Source organism: Chlorocebus sabaeus, chromosome X (genome assembly GCF_047675955.1).
Source record: "Chlorocebus sabaeus isolate Y175 chromosome X, mChlSab1.0.hap1, whole genome shotgun sequence".
Lineage (NCBI taxonomy): Eukaryota > Metazoa > Chordata > Mammalia > Primates > Cercopithecidae > Chlorocebus > Chlorocebus sabaeus.
The window spans coordinates 95181531-95202084 of NC_132933.1; positions in this window are offsets into that span (position 1 = coordinate 95181531).

Consider the following 20554-nt stretch of genomic DNA (forward strand, 5'->3'; position numbering starts at 1 on the left):
TCTTTCTTCCAGTTGATCGAGTCGATTACTTAAGCTTGTGCATTTGTCACGAATTTCTCGTGTCATGGTTTTCATCTCTTTCATTTCGTTTATGACCTTCTCTGCATTAATTACTCTAGCCATCAATTCTTCCACTTTTTTTTTCAAGATTTTTAGTTTCTTTGCACTGGGTACATAATTCCTCCTTTAGCTCTGAGATGTTTGATGGACTGAAGCCTTCTTCTCTCATCTCGTCAAAGTCATTCTCCATCCAGCTTTGATCCGTTGCTGGTGATGAGCTGCGCTCCTTTGCCGGGGGAGATGTGCTCTTATTTTTTGAATTTCCAGCGTTTCTGCCCTGCTTTTTCCCCATCTTTGTGGTTTTATCTGCCTCTGGTCTTTGATGATGGTGACGTACTGATGGGGTTTTGGTGTAGGTGTCCTTCCTGTTTGATAATTTTCCTTCTAACAGTCAGGACCCTCAGCTGTAGGTCTGTTGGAGATTGCTTGAGGTCCACTCCAGACCCTGTTTGCCTGGGTATCAGCAGCAGAGGCTGCAGAAGATAGAATATTGCTGAACAGCGAGTGTACCTGTCTGATTCTTGCTTTGGAAGCTGCCTCTCAGGGGAGTACTCCACCCTGTGAGGTGTGGGGTGTCAGACTGCGCGTAGTGGAGATGACTCCCAGTTAGGCTACTCAGGGGTCAGGGACCCACTTGAGCAGGCAGTCTGTCCCTTCTCAGATCTCAACCTCCATGTTGGGAGATCCACTGGTCTCTTCAAAGCTGTCAGACAGAGTCGTTTTCATCTGCAGAGGTTTCTGCTGCGTTTGTTATTGTTTACTGTGCCCTGTCCCCAGAGGTGGAGTCTACAGAGACAGGCAGGTTTCCTTGAACTGCTGTGAGCTCCACCCAGTTAGAGCTTCCCAGCGGCTTTGTTTACCTACTTAAGCCTCAGCAATGCCGGCCGCCCCTCCCCCAGCCTCGCTGCTGCCTTGCTGGTAGATCACAGACTGCTGTGCTAGCAATGAGGGAGGCTCCGTGGGTGTGGGACACTCCCGGCCAGGTGTGGGATACAATCACCTGGTGTGCCCGTTTCCTTAAAGCGCAGTATTGGAGTGGGAGTTACCCGATCTTCCAGGTGTTGTGTGTCTCAGTTCCCCTGGCTAGGAAAAGGGATTCCCTTCCCCCTTGCACTTCCCAGGTGAGGCGATGCCTCGCCCTGCTTCAGCTCTCGCTTGTGTAGCTGCAGCAGCTGACCAGCACCGATTGTCTGGCACTCCCTAGTGAGGTGAACCCAGTACCTCAGTTGAAAATGCAGAAATCAGCGGTCTTCTGTGTGGCTCGCGCTGGGAGTTGGAGACTGGAGCTGTTCCTATTCGGCCATCTTGCTCCGCCCCCCTATATCCCTGGTAGGTTTTAAAGGAGCCTCCAGGAGCTCTGTTTAGCCAACCATGATGGATTTTTGACCCAGCTGGATTCTGCATGTCCAAAGAGAATCCAGGTGCAGCCTCCAATCTGGGAAAGACATCCAGCACAGCAGTTGTCACATGAGTATCCTCAGGAACCCCTATCCTGGAAAAAGGACAAGCCCCTCCAGAACTCTGTCCAAAATAGCAGATGCTTGATGGTTCTGAATTTGGAAAGAATGGGGGGTGGTAAGTACTATCTGTGGCTCTGGAAAACCAGCTGCTACATTCAAGTCTGTTTTCCATAATGGTTTCTTTCTGAGGTTGCTTCGTGGCCTCAGAGAATCCCAGAGTATGTTTTGAAATAGCCTCTCTACCCTTCAGGATCATGGTGGTTTATAGGAACCAACTGACTTCTGGAACTGTGTATGGAGGGAGATCAGACCAGGTGTAGGTTCCTAATGTCTCACAAGAATAGCTTGGATTTTTTTTTTTTTTTTTTTTTTTTAGTTTTTAAACAACTAAGTTAATTGATGCAAAAAATATAAGCCAATTGGCATACACATATTAGGTAAATTACAGTAGAGGTGGTACATAGATATGACAAGAATCAAGATGATATGCATGACTTTAGGCTGGTAAACACTGGCAGAAGTTGCTTTATCAAATATTTCTGAAAGAGGTGAAGTTTGAACTGCAATTCAGAGCAGTGCTTTCAAACGCTGGACTGAAAAACATGTGGGGCTTGCTGAGAGCTTCTGGAAAATAGAGATTCTAGGTCCCTGCCTAGAGACTTTATCTCAGGAGATCTATGAGAGATATCTGGTCACTCTGTTATAGCCACGTGTGGGAACCTTGCAGATGGGAGTCATACTTCCATGGGTTTGAAGATCAGTAGTTCTTGGTAATTAAACTTATGTTAAATATTTGCTGTCTGTGAAGTCTTTTAACTGTTGTTGATTGTCGCAGCATGGCTTTGAAAACTTCTAATTTTTAAACTGGGCTGCTGGGTGTCAACACTGGGTTCATGTATGTAAATTAAAATGTACACAAGTGAGGACACTATATCCTGGTCAAATACACTTTTTTTTTTTTATTATACTTTAAGTTCTCGGGTACATGTGCACAATGTGCAGGTTTGTTACATATGTATACATGTGCCATGTTGGTGTGCTGCACCCATTAACTCCTCATTTACATTAGGCATATTTCCTAATGCTATCCCTCCCCCCTCCTCCCACTCCACAACAGGCCCTGGTGTGTGATGTTCCCCTTCCTGTGTCCAAGTGTTCTCATTGTTCAATTCCCACCTATGAGTGAGAACATGTGGTGTTTGGATTTTTGTCCTTACGATACCTTGCTGAGAGTGATGGTTTACAGCTTCATCCATGTCCCTACAAAGGACATGAACTAACCCTTTTTTATGGCTGCATAGTATTCCATGGTGTATATGTGCCACATTTTCTTAATCCAGTCTATCACTAATGGTTGTTTGTGTTAGTTTCAAGACTCTGCTATTGTGAATAGTGCCGCAATAAACATACGTGTGCATGTGTCTTTATAGTAGCATGATTTATAATCCTTTAGGTATATACCCAGTAATGGGATGGCTTGGTTAAATGGTATTTCTAGTTCTAGATCCTTGAGGAATCGCCACACTGTCTTCCACAATGGTTGAACTAGTTTACAGTCCCACCAACAGTGTAAAAGTGTTCCTATTTCTCCACATCCTCTCCAGCACCTGTTGTTTCCTGACTTTTTAATGATCACCATTCTACCTGGTCTAAGATGGTATCCCTTTGGGGTGTTGATTTGCATTTTTCTGATGGCCAGTGATGATGAGCATTTTTTCATGTGTTTGTTGGCTGCATAAATGTCTTCTTTTGAGAAGTGTCTGTTCATTTCCTTTGACCACTTTTTGATAGGGTTGTTTGCTTTTGTCTTGTAAATTTGTTTGAGTTCTTTGTAGATTCTGGATATTAGCCCTTTGTCAGATTAGTAGATTCCAAAAATTTTCTCCCATTTAGTTCACTGTGATGGTAATTTCTTTTGCTTTGCAGAAACTAGTTTAATTAGATCCCATTTGCCAATTTTGGCTTTTGTTGCCATTGCTTTTCGTGTTTTAGACATGAAGTCCTTGCCCATGCCTATGTCCTGAATGGTATTACCTAGGTTTTCTTCTAGGGTTTTTATGGTATTAGGTCTAACATTTAAGTCTCTAATCCATCTTGAATTAATTTTTGTATAAGGTGTAAGGAAGGGATCCAGTTTCAGCTTTCTACTTATGGATAGTCAGTTTTCCCAGCACCATTTCCTAAATAGGGAATCCTTTCCCCATTGCTTGTTTTTGTCAGGTTTGTCAAAGATCAGATGGTTGTAGATGTGTGGTATTATTTCTGAGGGCTCTGTTCTGTTCCATTGGTCTGTATCTCTGTTTTTGTATCAGTACCATGCTGTTTTGGTTACTGTAGCCTTGTAGTATAGTTTGAAGTCAGGTAGCATCATGCCTCCAGCTTTGTTCTTTTGGCTTAGGATTGACTTGGCAATGTGGGCTCTCTTTTGGTTCCATATGAACTTTAAAGTGGTTTTTCCAGTTCTGTAAAAAATGTTATTGGTAGCTTGATGGGGATGGCATTGAATCTATAAATTACCTTGGGCAGTATGGCCATTTTCATGATACTGATTCTTCCTATCCTTGAGCATGGAATATTCTTCCATTTGTTTGTGTTCTCTTTTATTTCGTTGAGCAGTGGTTTGTAGCTCTCCTGGAAGAGGTCCTTCAAATCACTTGTAAGTTGGATTCCTAGGTATTTTAGTCTCTTTGAAGCAATTGTGAATGGAAGTTCACTCATGATTTGGCTTCCTGTTTATCTGTTAATGGTGTAGAGGAATGCTTGTGATTTTTGCACATTAATTTTGTATCCTGAGGCTTTGCTGAAGTTGCTTATCAGCTTAAAGAGATTTTGAGCTGAGACTATGTGGTTTTCTAAATATACAATCATGTCATCTGCAAACAGAGACAATTTGACTTCCTCTTTTCCTAATTGAATACCCTGTATTTCTTTCTCCTTCCTGATTGCCCAGGCCAGAACTTCCAACACTATGTTGACTAGGAGTGGTGAGAGAGGGCATCCTTGTCTTGTGCCAGTTGTTAAGGGAAATGCTTCCAGTTTTTGCTTATTCAGTATGAATTGGCTGTGGGTTTGTCATAAATAACTCTTATTATTTTGAGATACATTCCCTCAATACCTAATTTATTGAGAGTTCTTAGCATGAAGGGCTGTTGAATTTTGTTGAAGTCCTTTTCTGCTTCTATTGAGATAATCACGTGGTTTTTGTCTTTGGTTCTGTTTATATGCCAGATCACGTTTTTGATTTGCATATGTTGAACCAGCCTTGCATCCCAGGGATGAAGCCCCCTTTATCGTGGTGGATAAACCTTTTGATGTGCTGCTGGATTCGGTTTGCCAGTATTTTATTGAGGATTTTTGCATCAATGTTCATCAGGGATATTGGTCTAAAATTCTCTTTTTTTGTTATGTCTCTGCCAGGCTTTGGTATCAGGATGATGTTGGCCTCATAAAATGACTTAGGGAGGATTCCCTCTTTTTCTATCGATTGGAATAGTTTCAGAAGGAATGGTACCAGCTCCTCCTTGTACCTCTGGTAGAATTCGGCTGTGAATCCGTCTGGTCCTGGACTTTTTTTGGTTAGTAGGCTATTAACTATTGCCTCAATTTCAGAGCCTGTTATTGTTCTGTTCAGGGATTCAACTTCTTCCTGGTTTAGTTGATTTTTGTTGTTGTTGTTGTTGTTGTTTTTTGAGATGGAGTCTCACTCTGTCCCCCAGGCTGGAGTGCAGTGGCACGATCCTGGCTCACTCTAAGCTCCACCTTCCGGGTTCATGCCATTCTCCTGCCTCAGCCTCCTGAATAGCTGGGACTACAGGCGCCTGCCACCGCACCCGGCTAATTTTTTGTATTTTTAGTAGAGATGGAGTTTCACCGTGGTCTCGATCTCCTGACCTTGTGATCCACCTGCCTCGGCCTCCCAAAGTGCTGGGATTATAGGAGTGAGCCACCACACCCGGCCCTGGTTTAGTCTTTGGAGAGTGTCTGTTTCTAGGAATTTGTCCATTTCTCTAGATTTTCTAGTTTATTTTTTTAGAGATGTTTATAGTATTCTCTGATGGTAGTTTGTATTTCTGTAGGATAGGTGGTGATATCCCCTTTATCATTTTTAATTGCATCTATTTGATTATTCTCTCTTTTCTTCTTTATTAGTCTTACAGTCTATCAATTTTGCTGATCTTCTCAAAAAACCAGCTCCTGGATTCACTGATTTTTTGAAGGGTTTTTGTGTCTCTATCTCCTTCAGTTCTGCTCTGATCTCAGTTATTTCTTGCCTTCTGCCAACTTTTGAATGTGTTTGCTCTTGCTTCTCTAGTTCTTTTAATTGTGATGTTAAGGTGTCAATTTTAGATATTTCCTGCTTTCTCTTGTGGGCATTTAGTGCTATAAATTTCCCTCTACACACTGCCTTGAATGTGTCCCAGAGATTCAGGTATGTTGTATCTTGGTTCTCATTGGTTTCAAAGAACATCTTTATTTCTGCCTTCATTTCATTATGTACGCAGTAACCATTCATGAGCAGGTTGTTCCGTTTCCACATATTTGAGTGGTTTTGAGTGAGTTTCTTAATCCTGAATTCTAGTTTGATTGCACTGTGGTCTGAGAGACAGTTTCTTATAATTTCTGTTCTTTTACGTTTGCTGAGGAGTGCTTTACTTTCAACTATGTGGTCAGTTTTGGAATACATGTAATGTGGTGCTGAGAAGAATGTATATTCTGTTGATTTGGGTGGAGAGTTCTTTAGACGTCTATTAGGTTCACTTGGTGCAGACCTGAGTTCAATTCCTGTATATCCTTGTTAATTTTCTGTCTCGTTGATCTGTCTAATGTTGACAGTGGGGTTTTAAACTCTCCCATTATTATTGTGTGAGAATCTGAGTCTCTTTGTAAGTCTCTAAGGACTTTCTTTATGAATCTAGGTGCTCCTGTATTGGGTGCATATATATTTAGGATAGTTAGCTCTTCTTGTTTAATTGATCCCTTTACCATTATGTAATGGCCTTCTTTGTCTCTTTTGATATTTGTTGGTTTAAAGTCTGTTTTATCAGAGACTAGGATTGCAATTGTTGCCTTTTTTTTTGTTTTCCGTTTGCTTGGTAGATCTTCCTCCATCCCTTTATTTTGAGCCTATGTTTGTCTCTGCACATAAGATGGGTGTCCTGAATACAGCAAATTGATGGGTCTTGACTCTTTATCCAATTTGCCAGTCTGTGTCTTTTAATTGGAACATTTAGTCCATTTACATTTAAGGTTAATATTGTTATGTTTGAAGTTGCTCCTGTCATTATGATATTAGCTGGTTATTTTGCTCATTAGTTGATGCAGTTTCTTCCTAGTATCGATGGTCTTTACATTTTGGCATGTTTTTGCAATGGCTGGTACTAGTTGTTCCTTTCCATGTTTAGTGCTTCCTTCAGGGTCTCTTGTAAGGCAGGCCTGGTGGTGACAAAATCTCTAAGCATTTGCTTATCTGTAAAGGATTTTATTTCTCCTTCGCTTATGAAACTTAGTTTGGCTGGACATGAAATTCTGGGTTGAAAATTCTTTTCTTTAAGAATGTTGAATATTGGCCCCCACTCTCTTCTGGCTTGTAGAGTTTCTGCCGAGAGATCTGCTGTTAGTCTGATGGGCTTCCCTTTGTGGGTATCCCGACCTTTCTCTCTGGCTGCCCTTAAGATCTTTTCCTTCATTTCAACTTTGGTGAATCTGACAATTATGTGTCTTGGAGTTGCTCTTCTCGAGGATTATCTTCGTGACCTTCTCTGTATTTCCTGAAATTGCATGTTGGCATGCCTTGCTAGGTTGGGGAAGTTCTCCTGGATAATATCCTGAAGAGTGTTTTCCAACTTGGTTCCATTCTTCCCCTCACTTTCAGGTACACCAATCAGATGTAGATTTGGTCTTTTCACATAGTCCCATATTTCTTGGAGGATTTGTTCGTTTCTTTTTACTCTTTTTTCCTCTAAACATCTCTTCTCGGCCGGGTGCGGTGGCTCAAACCTGTAATCCCTGCACTTTGGGAGGCCGAGACGGGCAAATCACGAGGTCAGGAGATGGAGACCATCCTGGTTAACATGGTGAAACCCCGTCTCTACTAAAAAAAATACAAAAAACTAGCCGGGCGCAGTGGCGGGCGCCTGTAGTCCTGGCTACTTGGGGGGCTGAGGCAGGAGAATGGTGTAAACCCGGGAGGCGGAGCTTGCAGTGAGCTGAGATCTGGCCACTGCACTCCAGCCTGGGTGACAGAACGAGACTCCATCTCAAAAAAAAAAAAACAAAAAAAAAAAACCTTCTCTTCTCACTTCATTTCATTCATTTGATCTTCAGTCACTGATACCCTTTCTTCCACTTGATCAAATTGGCTACTTAAGCTTGTGCATTCGTCACATAGTTCTCATGCCATGGATTTCAGCTCCATCACGTCATTTAAGGACTTCTCTACAATGGTTATTCTAGTTAGCCATTTGTCTAATCTTTTTTCAAGGTTTTTAACTTCTTTCGATGGGTTCGAACTTCCTCCTTTAGCTTGGAGAAGTTTGATCATCTGAAGCCTTCTCTCAACTCATCAAAGTCATTCTCTGTCCAGCTTTGTTCCATTGCTGGCGAGGAGCTGTGTTCCTTTGGAGGGGGAGAGGCACTCTGATTTTTAGAATTTTCAGCCTTTCTGCTCTGTTTTTTCCCCATCTTTGTGGTTTTATCTACCTTTGGTTTTTGATGATGGTGACGTACAAATGGGGTTTTGGTATGGATATCCTTTCTATTTGTTAGTTTTCCTTCTAACAGTCAGGACCCTCAGCTGCAGGTCTGTTAGAGTTTGCCCGAGACTCCAGATCCTGTTTGCCTGGGTATCGGCAGCGGAGGCTGCAGAACAGCTAATATTGCTTAACAGCAAGTGTTGCTGCCTGATCATTCCTCTGGAAGCTTCATCTCAGAGGAGTACCCGGCCATGTGAGGTGTCATCTGCCCCTACTGGGGAGTGCCTCCCAGTTAGGCTACTCAGGGGTCAGGGACCCACTTGAGGAGGCAGCCTGTCCATTCTCAGATCTCAAACTCCATGCTGGGAGAACCACTACTCTCTTTAAAGCTGTCAGACAGGGACATTTAAGTCTGCAGAGGTTTTTTTCTGCTATGCCCTGCCTCCCAAGGTGGGGTCTACAGAGGCGGGCTGGCCTCCTTGAGCTGCAGTGGGCTCCACCCAGTTCAAGCTTCCTGGCCTGTTTGTTTACCTACTCAAGCCTCAGCAATGGCAGGCACCCCTCCCCCAGTCTTGCTGTCACCTTTGCAGTTCGATCTCAGATTGCTGTGTTAGCAATGAGTGAGACTTGGTGGGCGTGGGACCCTCCCAGTCAGGCACAGGATATAACCTCCTGGTGTGCCGTTTGCTAAGACCATTGGAGAAGCACAGTATTAGGGTGGGAGTGACCCGATTTTGCAGGTGCCATCTGTCACAGCTTCCCTTGGCTAGGAAAGGGAATTCCCTGACCCCTTGTGCTTCCCAGGTGAAGTGATGCCTCGCCCTGCTTCAGCTCATGCTCAGTGGGCTGCACCCGCTGTCCTGTACCCTCTGTTCGACAAGCCCCAGTGAGATGAACCCAGTACCTCATTTGGAAATGCAGAAATCACCCATCTTCTGTGTCGCTCATGCCGGGAGCTGTAGACTGGAGCTGTTCCTATTTGGCCATCTTGGAACCACTCCATAGTTTGAATTTATAAGCTGCTGGTGGGTATTATGTTGGGGCAGTCTTTTTAATATATTGTAATTTTGTACGCATTTTGCAAAGTGGGGGTAACTGTATTGTAAAAGGAAAAAAAAAACCCTTGGGTGCTTCTTCTGTTTCAAGGGTCTGATTTACTTTGAAAGGCAAGTTTATCTGAAATTTTGTATTATTGATTGTCCAATTTTAAAATGTTGCCTTCTGGGACATCCTGACATAAAATATTACTCAAAAATGAATAAAATAAATATAATAAAATAAAAAAGCAATGTCTGTGGGATCAGATGATTGTTCTTGATTTTACCGTTTCCATTTGATAAGCCAAGCTTATTGACCCCTTCCTACCTCCTAGTCATTGAGTCTGAGTTGACCAACTCAAAGATGGAAATATCGAGCCAGATGGTCACAAATCCTCCGTGAATTAATTGTTCAGTTTTGACAGAATCCCAATTGCAAGCCATTAGCTGCTTTTCAAAAGAGATGTACCCTGTAGCCATATAAGGGAGGCAACAAGTCCAGTTCCCCAAGGGATCTTTCTGGGTGTTGACTGCTTCCCTTTGCCAGCTGCCCTCATCAGCAAAATCATCAGTCACACAGATTTGTCCTGTATGTAATATCCAAGGAGTTGATTGAGGTTCTGAGCCTCTTTTTTGGTGGCAGGTTGTATGAAGAGACGTCAATTATTTCCTGTCAGAATGATCAAATGTTGTGAATGTGCCCACTTCGTCCCAAGAGATTACTTGGCAAGCAGGACCCTGTATTTGGGAGCATAAATCAGCCACCCTTGCTGACAGATATGTAATAACACTGCATTGAGGAACCTTGAGTTGAGACTTCTAGCCGGCCCATTATTTATATAGTGAAAATGTTGAATATTAGAAGGTAGAGACAGTAATGCTAAATCCTGAGCCAACCACTGGTGACAAATCTCATTGGAGTTTGTTCCACTAACACTTCCTTCTACCTCTGTCTCTCTGTGATGGGAAGGACTTTATCTGAGACCTGTAGAATGAGAAATTACAAGCATATGACCCATCAAATCCTGCCATTTATATGTAGAAGCAACAAGAACAGTTTATTCAACTTTCCCAAAGGTGCCCCCATACAAAGTCATATTGGCTTCCAAACCCCACTGTGAACCATGCCCATACCCCATCAATTGCTTTTCTGGGCTTTTTTTCTCTTAAATGAACTCAGACCTAGAGTTCACTACGGGCATTTCAGGGATTACAACAAGTGCTGTTAGGGGATTTCCCTATGTCCGGGTCAGAATGTAGGGATTGCAGGGGAGTCTCAGGATGAGGCGGGGGGCGGGGACTGTAAGCCTTTTTTGTAATCCCTCTGGTTCTTTGCCCCAGGTTGCATGCTAAATCCTCTCCTGTGTACCTCCATTTGTGCAGAACTGTATGGGCTCAGGGATTCTTCCATTCTGTCCCTTTATTTCCCCAGCAACTCTGCTCCACAGTCTTGATGCTTTCATCTACCTCGTATCTATTACCCCTTCCTCCCACTCCCCAGAAAATCAGATAAGATAGTGTCATGGGAGCTTATATCTAACATCTCTGTGAACATGTGTGTCCCTCCCTTTCCTGAAGTGCCCTACCATGCATATGCCTTTTAGTCTCTCTTGAGGACAAAGAGGCTTCAGGCTCACCACTAATCATCTTTCTTCTTATAGCACCTGAAGTGAGAAAAGGAAGAGAACCAGGAGTTAGGAAATGCAGAGAGAGAGAGAGAAAGAGAGAAAGAGAGAAAGAGAGAAAGAGAGAGAGAGAGAGAAAAAAAAAGACTCTGTCTATACTAGTAAGCAAGGCATGTTTGCATTTGGTTTCCAGTAGCCAGCAGTGTGGTTCAACCAAACAAACTTCAGATGGTTTTGTTCCACTGAAAACTCTATAGCTTCACTGCTGACACCATTTATTCAGGTTTGGCAAGTCATTGACTCAGCAACATGACACCATCCCTTCTTCCTCCCACCCAGAGGAGAGTGAACAATAACTAAACCATGATTCAAACAGCTTGTTTTAATTCTGCATCCTGTCCCTCAGCTTCATTAATAGGTAGGAGAGTGAGCAGGGAAGGGCCCATACTGCACTTAGTGCCAATCCGTTTGAGAAAAAGCATTTGCTCTCCAATCCTGAGGAGTCTTCTCATATCCCCTAACCAGGCCAGTGAAGTACCCTTGTTTTATCAATTTCCAGAACACCATGTTTCATCTTCATTACCAAAATTGGCAAGAAATATGAAGAGTTTGAGACTGTACCCTACTTGCTAGCTCATAAACCAGCATACCTCAGTTTCACAGATGTTGGCAGAATATATGAGATTCTTGAGTCAGAGTTTGTTTTGGTTCATGTTTGCATTAGTTCCCCTTGCTCCCTGCCCCAAATCCCACAGGAGAAATGAGGAGCAGCCAGTCAAATGTTGACATACAAGTATTCTTCAAACTATAGTTAGAGACAAAAGCTGTTACAATAAATGTAGAAAGGCCATGGAGAATTATCTCAACAATATCTGACCATTGTTTCTCCACTATCTTGGCTCCTGACAAAGTGTGCAATTAAGTATGTGTGGTGATTTTCTGGATGTCAGGGTTGAGCAAGAAAAAAGTTATGACCATGAGATGGCAGTAGCACACAACATGCTTTATTTGGGTGGCCCTTTGAAAGGTTTCAGGAGAGCGGAACTTCCCTCACAGCAGGAGACCTTCCAGAGGAGCAGCAAGAGGCCATCACCCAGAAGAGGAAGAGTTCAAGAAAACTTTCAAGGGAGAGAAGAATTGGACAGGAGGCTTGCATGTCTATGGGATGTTACTCAGCAGCCAGGTGTGGAGTGTCTGTGTCAGAGAGCTCCCATGGGCATCAGAGACTTGGGGCTTTTTTCCAGTCCCAGTGTGTCCTATCTATGGCTAGCAGATGTTGTGCCTAGTTTTACAGAGGGTGCAATGTGGGTGGGCTCTAAATGACTAAATATGTGCTTATTGAGGGCCCTATTTAAAGCAATTGGATGTGTAAACATTTGATTTTAGTTCCAATGAGCTTTGAGCTAATGGTTTTAGCTTTCTCTGAATATAGGGAACAAGATAAATGGCACCTTCTAAAGATATTAACCCATTTATTTAACAGTCCATGCCTTGGCCCCATGTTGTTCTACAATCCAAGTTGTATGCTATTTCATGGAGTATCAGTTGGGAGCCAGTGATGAAGCGACCTCAAGACCCAGAACGCTATAAGGCTACAAATTAGGATTTTAAAGCCAGTTCTCAGCCAGTATGCCCACTTGGGCAGCCAGTAGAATAGATTCAAAAAGGAGACAATTTTGTTTTGACCAATCTGTTTAGTCAATAGAGTGGCATTTATATCCCCTTTGGTACATGACCTCAGATATCTGTAAAACTTGGTGTTATCTACACATTTGCAGCAAGACAATTTTAGCAAGCACACAGCCCCTGGGCCCTCCGACCCCTCCAGCAGCCTGACCTAGGGCTATGCAGTTATCTCACACCATGACCCCTAAAGTACAGTGAGATTCAGCAAAGAATTTCAGTCTTTGGACTGTTTATCTAATTTGTGTGGGTGATTCCTGCAATATGGCTATGTGTTTCTCTTAATTGTGGTGTGCTGTTCCACACATATGCTGTTCCTACTGTCTCCAAAATTAGTGATCCTAGGGAAGTTAGTACCATGTGGAACTATTTGGAAAGCTCATTTGTGGCATTGGGGAGTCGCAGCTAGTGTGGTTTGGTGGTGGCACGTACTTAGGGAAGGGGTTCCACTGTTGAATAAAATTCTACTGGAATTTTGCACCAATCCCAAGTGCAGGAAATATTCTTCAGGGTTGGATGAGGAGAAGATTATGATAGGGAAGCCATTTTATTCCTTTACAGGACCACCAGGCTCCCTCTGCTGCCTATGTTCTCTGTGTTCCACTGAAGGGAAGTTCAAGTGGCTTCGTGAAGTTCCAGAAGTTCCAGATTGTGTTAATAGGAGCAGAAAATGGTATGGTCAAACAAGCACAAGTTATCCACCTTGCATTCAGCACCTGGGTTAACTAAATTTGTTGTGGGTTCAGCCTACCATGGTCTATACATTGACATGAGATAAGCCTCTGGATAAGGTTGTTGAATGTCAGTGGTTAGGGGAATAGGCTCATCTAAATAAGTGAAGTATATGATGCAGCGTTTCCAGGGAAGAAGTATTACACTATGTTTTCTAAAATCAGTTTGGCAGAAGCAAGCCCTGCACTAGGTTAGATTTACCATTTTATATGTTGCTGTGGCTAAGGCTGTAGGCGAGTTTGGTGTAGTCGGCAATTGTATATTCCTCCTTGCTGTGACTGTTGTGTGTTGTGCTTGAGTTTCCTGCTGATTGCCAATAGTAAATAGCACTGATGTGTTCCCATGAGTGTGGGATAGGTTTTGCAGGTGGTCCTGACAGTACAAGAAGAAAGTTGTTAGTCTAGCCACACACCAAATTAGCTCCTGAATTATGAGGCACTCACATATGAGTGAACAAAACAGGTGAACCAAGTACTTTTTAAAAAAATATGTATCGGCCGGGCACGGTGACTTATGCCTGTAATCCCAGCACTTTGGGAGGCTGAGGTGGGCAGATGACGAGGTCAGGAGTTCCAGACCAGCCTGGCCAATATGGTGAAACCCCGTCTCTACTAAAAATACACACACACACACACACACACAAATTAGCCGGGTGTGGTGGCACTCTCCTGTAGTCCCAGCTACTTGGGAGGTTGAGGCAGGAGAATCACTTGAACCCAGGAGGCAGAGGTTTCAGTGAGCCAAGATCGCGCCACTGCACTCCAGCCTGGGTGACAGATCAAGACTCCATCTCAAAAAAAAAAAAAAAAAGATATCAATTGTATCAAGACATAGGTCCCATTTATGTTCCCTTGTATTACAACATTATTGTGTTGTGTTTCAGTGGGGGACCAAATGCTTTATGGACTCCATTTTAGGGGAAACTTTCATAGGGAAAAGGTTTGTATACCTTTAATAACCTCAGGAGTGGCCCCTTGGGAGGTGGCAGTGTGACTACACCAATAAATTTCCTCCCAAGTACTCATGGACGTAAAGTGTCTATTGAGACACTGGAGACTACTAGAGGGGGGCGGGGAGGGGAGCAAGGGTTGAAAAACAAACTGTTCGATAGTATGCTCAATACCTGGGTGATGGGATCATTTGTACCCCAAACCTCAGCATCATGCAATATATCCGGGTAACAAACCTGCACATGTGCCCACTGAATCTAAATTAAAGTTGAAAAAGAAATGACAAGGCATAAAAATGTGTTAATGAAAATGAAAACATTCCTCCCAAGTTAGTTTCATTACATGTCTTCTCATTATCGTTTATATCTTCTGTTGGTTTGGAGTGTGTAGGGATTTTCAAGGAGCCCTCAGAAAACTAACATTGGGCAACAATTGCCCTCAAATATTTTCTAAGTTTTTAATAATTGTGGTTTTGGACAAATTTCATAATAGCTATAAGGAAATCGTTATCAATGTGGGTGGAGAAACTTCCATGTGAAGAGTAGTTAGATTTCTCCCTGAGATCAAATACGGTTTTTCTAAGAATTGTCTGTGCTGTGACACCCACGAGCTATGATTTGTTCACTGTAGGTAGCCAGCATTGCAATTGCTGTAGAGTCCACTTCCACGAGTGTTATGTAAAACTTGCAGTTAGTATATTGAGATTAGGTTAGGGAAGAATTCCCAAGCTGGTTGTAGTGACTCTGTGTGTGTGTGTGTGTGTGTGTGTGTGTGTGTGTGTGTGTGTGTGTGTGTCTGTGATTTTTTTTTAAGGAATGTCTTGGCCCAGGTAATGTCATGTAGTATGCATTGCCTTCCTTGTATGCATTGATTAGCAACCAGGGAGGAGGTCCATGGTAAGGTTCACTTGGCCGCTTGGCTAATACACTTTCTTTCCATCTCAATAGTGGGGATTCTAATGGAGGGAGAGAAAGATCGTTATAATTAATATGAAAAGAAACCAATAACTGTAAAGGTATACACTGTGGGTGTTGATTGCACTTATTATAATTCCAGGGATAAGAAAAAGCTATCATTTTATCTTTGCAATCCCTTAGGGCTTGTGGGTATTGTATCTGGATTATAGCATTAATAACAGCACCAATCACAAGCATCCTGGTTGTAATATTTGGTGCATACTATCTCTGGGCATTCCTTAAATGAGGCTCCATAGGTAGTGGCCCATTACTTCATTTGTTTAATGGCACATGAGTTAATAATAGCGGGTTTCATCTGATGTGAAGGAAAAGGTGGCCCACAGAGTTTAGAAGGCATCTATGAGTCACAAGTGAAATTGTAGAATCTGACTTAGCTGGAAGGATGTTACTAAGTGGTAGTAGAGAGAGAAGGAGAAGTGCTAACCTCAGTGCTGATGTCTGTGGACTGACCCAGTGAAATGGGAGCATGTTTCCCTTGGTTCCCAGTCTGACCTATGTTGGGTCTCCCTGTGGGGTATATGTGGCATGCTGTTTCCATACATACTTTGCCAGCAGTAGGGTGTGGATTACCATGGATACAGTGATCCACCAATCGAGGTATAATTGACATTGATGAGGGTAGGAACTTTCTCAGGTAAGGAAGGTCAGAGCAACAGCATAGGCATAAATGTTGGAGGTCATCTGCAGTCAGCAGTAGGGAATCTGATTGTCCTCTGGGAGTCACCCAAATGGTGTTACCGGATACAAGAGTTGTTGGTTCAATCTCCTGGGTGTCCGGAGCAGGTCAACGTTTGTTCCATAGTGCCCTTAGTGGAGCAAAGTACATGGGCAGAAAATGAGGATTCTTCCCTCTCCAGATAGTGGTGGGTGGTTTGCTAGGTTTATGCCGGGTAATGAACAGACCAAGACTGAGAATGCACCCAGAGTGAGTGGTCCATGCCAGGTCCTTGTCAGGATTGAGGGGAAATGAAATGACCAGGCTCTGGATTTTCTATGAGGAAGAAGGAAGAGGTGAAAGAGCCAAGTTCCTTTGCTGTGGGTGGTCACTTCAGGGCCCCATGTTCGTGAATACTGGTAAATCATGTTGTGTCCAGTGGGTACATACATCAGCAGAGGTTGCAGAATCTCTGTTGGTGGTCTCCTCTTTTGCTGTGAATTAAAATATGGTGTGCTTATGCCAGAGAGGTATGAATTTAATGTAAGCATGACTGTGGCAGTATTTTTGGCTACTGGGAGTACTACTGTCCTGCAGGTTCTTTCAATATCCTTTGTTTTAAAAAACTCATTGGGTCATTCTGTGATACCTGCTACTGTAGGACCAGAGAATAAATGAGAAATCCAAGCAGTGTTCTTTGGTAATGCCTACGGTTGAATCTTCTTTGCAGAGAAGTGAGAGTCTTGATCTGACTGGATAACTTTGTGTAACTTTTGTACTCCCAAAGGCCATACAAACTATTTTATCAGTTCCTCAATAACATTAGCAGAGATTGGTGTGTTTCGTGGGTAAGCCAAGAGTAAGCCTGTGTAGGTATTACTACACTGTTGTGGCATATGTAGTAGTTCCTGCTGCTTCAGAGAGAGGCCCAATGAAATTGACTGGATTTGCCAGCTCTGATATAGCCCTTCTCCTCCTGTGCAGTAGGTCCAAGTCTCTAGATTTCTGGACTGTGGTACAGTCCCTAACGGCTTTGTGTAAATGTCTCTCTGCTGGGTAAATTTATCATTAGCAGTTGATTTTCATGATCTCATGATGCCCAAATGCCCTGACCTCTCCTGTGTAGGGTGTGGGGTAGCTCTTATCAAAGTTCCGGTGTCTCCCCTCTTTTCAAAAGGATTAACTGCTTTAGTAGTTTAGCTAGTTTGTCAGCTTCCAGGTTGTATTGTTTGTTGTGAGCTGAGGTATGGTGTACAAAGATGCGCAGAGTAGAGGCCAATGTGCTGATATTTTTCCCCACATCTCCTTACCCACAATGTCTCAGCCTTCTATGTTCCAGCCCTGATTTTGCCCAAGTCCCAACCCAATAGCCCATTAGCCACTGACCAGGAGTTGCCAAAAAATGTGAAGCTTAGAAAAATGTTTGTCGAAGGCCTTCTCTATTTCTAGGGGTGTTGCACACAGCCTGGCCCATTGGGCACTTTGGCCCATCCCCACTGGAAGTTGGAGTATTTGAATAAGCCGTGGTAGGATGTTGCTGTTCTTTGTCTGACTCCCTTATACCCTGTGCTCACTCCATTGCTAAAGAAAAACATTAATTTTCTTGTTTTAAGACTGCTGGCCATCCTCCCTCCATTTCCCAATGAGCAAGAGCCAGGGACATTTCCAAGGGTTTTGGCAAGTTAACTTCACCTCACTGACAGAGTATGTGGCCATTTCCTCACACAGTAGTGATACTCCAGGAGGGCCAGGTGTAGTTTGATCCTGTAGATATCATTTTCATTTTAATAAAGAAGCTTCTGTTGCTGATCCAATTTTACAGGCAGCTCTGTCCATTACCCAGGGCATAATAGGAATCTCGGTCCATAGGGTAATTGTTTCTGCCCCACCAGGGCTTCAGTTTTGATATGTGCCCTGTATGCTGCCAGTGGGTGCCTGTCTAGTGAATACTTTAGGCTGAGGCTGAGAGCTGCTTACACCAAAAGCCCATGGGTAGGCATTTTTACCTGTCCATTTGGTCCAGAGGTTCCAGGAAGCAAATTTGGGAGGAGTGGAAACTTATAATTGCAAGTCTTGTCCTTGGGAGCACTAGAGGGAAAGCCAAAGTATTAGCCTCCTTTAGCTCACCCAGTGCCTGTTGTTGCTTAGGTCCCTGCTGAAAAAGGGAAGCATTACAGGTGTCTTGATAGACAATTCAGCAAGGGTCAGCAAATATTGGAGGTGAGGAATGCATTGTGCTATCATTCCTAATGAATGTTGGGGGTTCTTTACTGATGTGAGCAGTTTAAGCATGAGGAGCTTGTCTTTTATCACATTGGAAATAGTCTGAACACTATTTCTGTCCTGCCAAAGTGTAGAGATCTTATTGCTAGATTTAGACTGCCCTTATGAATCAGCTCAGATAATGGGCCAGCGTTTGTGGCTGACTTGGTACAGAAAATAGCAAAGGTATTGAGGATCACATGGAAACTGCATGCTGCCTACCGGCCTCAAAGTTCCTGAAAGGTGACCGAGTGTGGATCAAGGACTGAAACATAGCCCCTTTGCATGCACGGTGGAAAGGACCCCAGCCTGTCGTCCTGACCACTCCCACTGCTGTGAAGGTAGAAGGAATCCCAGCCTGGATCCGTCACAGCCGTGTAAAACCTGCAGCGCCTGAAACTTAAGAGGCAAGACCAAGACCGGATAACTCAGGCTGCGCTCCCCATGTTGGATAGTAAATCCCAGGTAACGTACCTGCTGTCGGCAGATCTAGGCTTTCTTCTTGGACACCTTATACCCACAGTCCTCCAGGTGCCAAAGTAGGACATCCGTTCCCTTGGCAAACCCGACTGCCGTGGGGTGTCCTAGCAGAAACTCATCGATGTACTGGAGCAACATGCAGCCTAGGTCTCTGGCAGGAAACTTCTGGAAGTCCCGAACCAGTCCTTCCTCGAAGACGGTGGGGGAGTTCTTGAACCTTTGGGGAAACCGGGTTCAAGTGTACTGAGTGGTGACACCTGACCCCGGATCTTCCCACTGAAAGGCAAACAGCTTCTGGCTCTCAGGGGCCAGTCTGATGCTAAAGAAAGAGTCTTTCAGGTCCAAGCAGATGAACCAGCTGTCCTCAGCTGACAGCAACCCTAACAACGTGTACGGTTAGGTACTGTTGGATGTAAAGTCACTGTAGCTTGATTGATCAAGCACAAGTCCTGTACTGGCCTGTAGTACTTGGTCCTTGGCTTGGGAACAGGCAGGAGGGGAGTGTAGTATTCTGAAGTCTGAACAGGCAGAGTGGAAAAACACCCTTCCGAGTTCCTAGTGTAGCCCTCAAATTTTACAGACTTATACCTTACATGGTATAATTGCCAATCCACTCTCAGTGAGAGGTGGCTTACTGATGGTTGTGATGAACTGTGAAACAGAGTCTTGGTCAGGTTCTGTGAGGAGGATGTCACCGATATAATGCCAAAGCATAGTTTCTGGTGAAATTGTGGGGCAGGTTTCTATGTCCTGTTGGCAATGACTGTGCAATTGGAGGGCTATTTAAGTAACCCCCAAAAAGCTAGCATCACAATGAAGACAAGGGGAAACAAATACCCCAAAAGCAAGTGGGTGAAGGTGTACTATTGTCTCTCAAAGGTGGAAGTGAAATCTGTTTGATTCAACTGTGAAATTTTTACTAAATAGAACATGTTAGCCAAGTCTATAACTCCAGATTCAAATTCTGGGGACCTTAGATGCCCTGGATTAATATAAGCTTACCACTGATATTTTGAATGACACCCATTAAGGCAACAATGTCCTATAGAGGTGCTCTAATAAAGGGAACAGCCCTGTTGAATTCTCTATGGTCTATAGTCTCTACTCATTAGTAGTGTCTCTTAGTGCAGGCCATATGGGGAATTGATAGGTGAGGTATTAGGAGTCTGTGCTCCTTGTTTATCTATGTCACCTGTGACAAGCCATAATCCTTCAGTATCCTGCCTCAGCTTCTGCTGTGGTGTATGAACCACCGGAACCAGGAGGGGAAGGTTAACTGGTTCCCACCAGGAAGTACTCACCAGTAGCATAAAAACCTTAGTCTTGTGTCATGAGTTTATCTGCTGCCTCAGAAGGTCTGTTCCAATAATGGGGAAACAGATAATCTTGGAGGGGAGGCAAGCAGGACAGAAGCATATTTTCAGCAAAACTGAGCCAATTTTAGTAGTTAAGAGGGAAATTATCCCTTTAATTAATTCCTTTAATTAACCCCCTCCCAAGCAGAGAACCTACTTGGGGGGAGGGGGTCCCTTTTAAAGCATGTGTGTGTCTTGCCATTAGGGAGATTTGGGCACCCCTGACTGACATAGTTAGCCAGTGTTGTTTGTCAGAGCCCAAGCCACAGTTAATATGGTAAAAGGGCAACTGTCTGTCAGAAGGGGCCTTCTGACACTGCAGGATCCCTACGTGAGAGAAGATTCTTAGCCATTTGACAGGCATCAGAAACAGGTGTGGAAGATAAGGTTGCCTCCAAAGGGAAAGCCAGCTGGGGTCAGGGGTGAGGTCATAATCTAATCCTAGTAAGTATTGCAATTGCTCCAAGATTCACCAGAGATCATCCAACTTGGGACTTTCTTGTGCCTTAGGGTCTAACATAACCTCTTTTGTTTATCTTATGGTTGATGCATACATGGGAGCCTGGCCATAGGCAGTTTGTTTGGC